The sequence below is a fragment of the Rosa rugosa genome, chromosome 3 (assembly GCF_958449725.1).
Source record: "Rosa rugosa chromosome 3, drRosRugo1.1, whole genome shotgun sequence".
Taxonomy (NCBI): Eukaryota; Viridiplantae; Streptophyta; class Magnoliopsida; order Rosales; family Rosaceae; genus Rosa; species Rosa rugosa.
The window spans coordinates 7,797,344-7,802,029 of NC_084822.1; positions in this window are offsets into that span (position 1 = coordinate 7,797,344).

A 4,686-nucleotide genomic window follows, 5' to 3' on the forward strand; every position below is an offset into this window, starting at 1 on the left:
TTGTTGGGAAGCTACACGAGCTTGGGCCAGTTATTGGGACAGCATCTCGAAGGCAGCGAGGGGTTGTTCTAATTGGGGCTCCGCATGGGCGAGCCTAGCAGTGACATCAGTCAACCGGGCCTGAATCTGGGACCTCAAATGGTTCCTCTCGAGCGTCAGATCCTTGATAAGGTCAGCTTGGTCACCCAAGAGATCACGCGCAGTGTCCGTTTGATGAGTAAGGGTCTGGTAGTGTGTTTCGGTCTGCCTGGCTTGAACGTTCGCGACCGCCCTCTCATTGAGCCCTTGCGGGAGCTGCTGCAGCACCTGATCAACCTCTTGGAATTGGTCTTCAGAGATAGCGCCCTCGCGGAGAAGCACTCTCAGATATTCCAAAACTCTCGTGGGCGCACCAGGGATTAGAATATCAGGGCCCAAGAGGCGACGAAGGCCTTCTCTGGCATCGTCTACGACCCCAGGTGGGATCACTTCAAGCACACGAGCTAACCGTTCTAAGGTGGACGGAGTAGGTTGCTCAGCGATAGGGGCCTCAAGAGGCTCCGCGACAGGTATTGCTTCTGGCACTGGTTCAGGAAGTGCTCCTATTTCTTCGACTTCAATGACTTGGGGGGCATGAGGAGCAGGTTCTTCACCAACCACATTGGGAACAGGTTCAACAGGAACCTCATCCGCTATTTCTCCGACTGCCGCTTCTACATTTGGACCCTAGAAAGGAACATCTTCAGAATGACCAAGTCAAGGGTAAAGATAAAACTTTTTGTTAAGAGAGGTACCTCTTCAACTGGTAGCTCGCGAGAATTTGCTGTTGGTGTTGGGGCAGTCTCACCAGAGGTTGGACCCGAGTCGGGCACTACTGATTCCAGAAGGAGAATTGGTTGCTCGCGGGGAATAGGGAGAAGCGGCAGCCCTTCTTCAAACTCAGGCGAGCTGTCATCTATGACTTGTGCCAGGACCACAACCAACTGCATGTTGCTTGCAGCATTGATCGCAGAGGGAGAGTCACCATTGGTTTCTTGGGCAGGCGTGCCAAATACACCCTCGCCGGCAGCAGAGGAGCCTTCCCTAACCTGCCTCGAAAACCTACGACGAACCTGAAGCAGAGAAACGTTATCATACATAGCAAAACAAAGTGTTAATGCTCACTTTAAGAGGAATATTACCAGTCGATCAGCGACTGGTTCATCTGCTGCCCATGGATCGGTCCGGAATTCAGTGCGACTACGTTTGCGTGCTAAAGCAGCAGCAATCTATCGAGATTCAAACAAAGCCAGATTAGAATTTGAGAAGGCTGCCAAAATATACGTGCTAAGAAGAGAATCCTTACAGTTTGAGGATCATCATCATCAGAGGAAGAGTCCTCTACTTCAGGCTTGCTCAGCTTTGCTTTCTGTTTAGCGGCCGGAGGAACACCCACTGCGCGATTGCTCGAAGACGGTGCGCGCCCCTCCTATAAACTTTGAGTTAAGGGGAAGAGTTTAGAGGTAAAAATGATCAAGGAAACAACGAACATGCTAAGGCAATTACCTCTGGAGGATGCTCGCGAATTACAATTCCAGCCTGAACCAAGCGTGGGGCTCGAGCGGGTCGCGGAGCCGTTTCAGTTGGTGGAGGTCTTTCTTCATCTTCATGAAAGCGAGCAAGTTCTTCAGTATCAGCATCGTAAGGATATCTCAGTTCTTTGAAGATGGCCGCGAAGAGTTCGTCATCTCTTTGCCTCCAGCAGTTAACAGAGACTTCCTTCCACCATTGATCATAATCTTCAGCGGTCCCATCCACGGGGACGATATTATCCGCCCAGTCAGGAAGATCGACCAGTGCAAGCATGCTTTGTGCGGGCGGAGGTCCATTTAAGGGGCCAATTCGGCGCCAAGAAGTGTTGTAATTCCAGGCATCATAGAGGGGAAATGGCACCAATTGGATAAGACCAAACTGGCGAGCAAAATGGTTGGGAGCATAAAGCTCATAACTGAGTTCGTCAACAGCGAGCCTAATATCTGAACAAGAGATCGCGCGGCGAAAAGCCAAGCGCGCGCGATCGCTATAATCAGGTGCCCCAGGAAGAAACCCATTTTCAAGAGGAGCGGGGAATCTCCTATTAAGTATTAGATCGTAGTAGGGCATTTTGTGCAGGAGGTACAAGTATGAGAAACACTCAGAATATGGTGGAGATATGTACCTCGCCTCGCGACAAAACCATTGACCAAGAAGAGCATCAGTTGGTGGTAGCAGAGGAATGTCGTCGCGGCGGAAGAATGGAAAGTAAGTTTGAATCCAGAAGTCAAGAATCCAAAAGGAGCCAGAAATGCTAGTCTCAAAAGGATGCATTGTGGCTTGGTATAGAGTGCGGTAGAGGGCACCCAACACTGGTTGTCCTAACCCCACGCGTTGACCGTTATAGAGGGCCGTTGCCAGAAGAGTCCAGGCACCAGTGGGCTTACAGGCAGAGGTAAAAAATATGAACTTGCAGAGCCAATACTCCAGAAAAGCAATACCACCAGTCGCATTGCGCTCTTTGCGATAATAAGCCAGCCACCGCGGATAGGAGCCGCTATGAGCACTGCGACCAGTTTGGTTCATGGTTGATGTGAAGGTATCAGAATCGAATTGGCCATGCACCTGGCTCGCCATCGATGGGCAATCCAGTAATGATGAGGATATCCAACAATGTTATACTCATTTGGCCAAATCGAAAATCAAAAGTGTTGGTAGCAGTATGCCAAAAACAAAGGAAGGCAACGAGTGGTGAGCGATTCCCACCACGAGGAAGGCGAAAGCATAAATCGATAGTGTGGGTAATACCTGCCATGTTCCAGTGAGCCAAATCTCGTGCTCTTACTTCACGATACCAGGAAAGCTCATCTGCGCTAATTGTGGACGGCCAATGCTCTATTTTTGCCCGATGATTCTGCGCACCCCAACTATTGAAATCTGCAGGGGTCCTCCGGAGGACTTGAATGGGTCGACGAATGGGCAGGCTATAGAGGACGAGAGCGTCATCGGGAATGGAATCTCGCGGTGTCGGACCCAGTCCGGCGTGATGATTTGGAAGCCTGAGAAGCAGAGGTCTCTGGACGGAGGTATGGGCGCGACAGCGGGCACCGATGTTGGTTCCTCAGGTACGAGCGATGTTATCAGTAAGTTCTTCTTCCTGATCGATGATCACCTTCTTTGGGGGAGCCATTTCTGGGTTTCTGCAAAGTGGGTATGGAGCGAGAGATTTTCTGGGTTTAAGAGACTGGAAGGGTTTCTGATGTGACAGGCCTAGAGTGGTTGCGGTATTTAAATAAAAGATTTTGCCAAGCAAATAGACGCAACCTTCATTAATTACATCGTTTCGATCATCAGATGTGTCGTTTTAGTCCCCTTCAATCAGTTACATTTTCTTGGGCCTGATATCGGGGCCTGGGGGGCAATGTTTGAGCCCAAAAGTAATTTTGGCAAGATCCTTTAGTGGATTTAGCACAGCGGGCCGATACATGCGGCCCAAAAATAAGCCTACTCGGGTTTGGGTTACAGCTTCACCCATTCCGTGATCCATGAGGAAAACGAAACCTTATTGGAGTCGGGTAGCGGGGATTGAATAGGAAACTTCAATCAATATCCCTTCTATGACAAGGAACAGTCGAAACCCTTGGTATATATACCAGGTTTCAAGGACGAATAAAGGACCTCTCAAAAATCAATCAATCCTAGCGATTACAAAGCCTCCCCGGAGCAAACCTTCAACCTCGTTGAAACCCGGTGACCGCCCGCCAGTCCCAGTCTCTCCAAGAGCCGACTGTCAGCATCACCAGATCAACCCGGCGACCGTACTTCCAGTCCTAGTCTCCCCAGGAGCCGACTGCGAGCGCAACCGCCACCGTTACTACCAGCGAAGCAAGGGTAACGCCCTCGCAACCCAGCGAAGCTAAAGTCACGCTTTAGCGCAACCCGTGCTTTCTCCAAACTTCCCAGTGATTGCTCTGCTTAGTCTACAATACTAAGTATCGATTCAGTAACGTGAAGAGATCACACCCAAAGTCCTTATCCGTAAGGGAGAAAGTTCCTTCCCGGAAGGCTAGAGAAGAACCTTGTGGCGAGGTTGGTGCTCTCCTCGTCCACAAACGCTTGAAGAAGAAGTCAGGTCAAGGGACTACCCCGAAGACTGCACCCCACGGTGCTGGCACGCCTGCGCACACGCTCAAAAGAGACAGTTTGCAAGCCAACTGGCTTTTGTGTCAAACATTGTCATTGTTCTACACTAAATGACGTACAAGTTGAATTCGGACAATGCATATAAAAGGGCTAAATACTGTTTAGTATCCTGTGGTATGGGCCAAACATCGATTCAGTCCCTCAACTTTTAATTTTATCAAAAACACTCCCACAATATCATATTCTCGTCCAATAGGTCCCTCCGACTCAATTCCGTTAATTTCAGCCGTTAAGTGTTGACATGGCATTTCCAACTCATCAAAAGTGGGGCCCACACGGAAGTGAAATTCCCAAACTGACCCTGGCCAACTGAATATGGAAAAATTCAAAATAAATTTCAGACTTTAAGATTGGGGAGTCTGAACCCACCCCAACACATATGCAAATAAAAACCCCAACCACCAGACCACTTGCATGGTACTAGTATATTGCAAACAAAAATAATATATATATATATAGTAGTTTTTAAAAACACTTTGTTATACATACTAT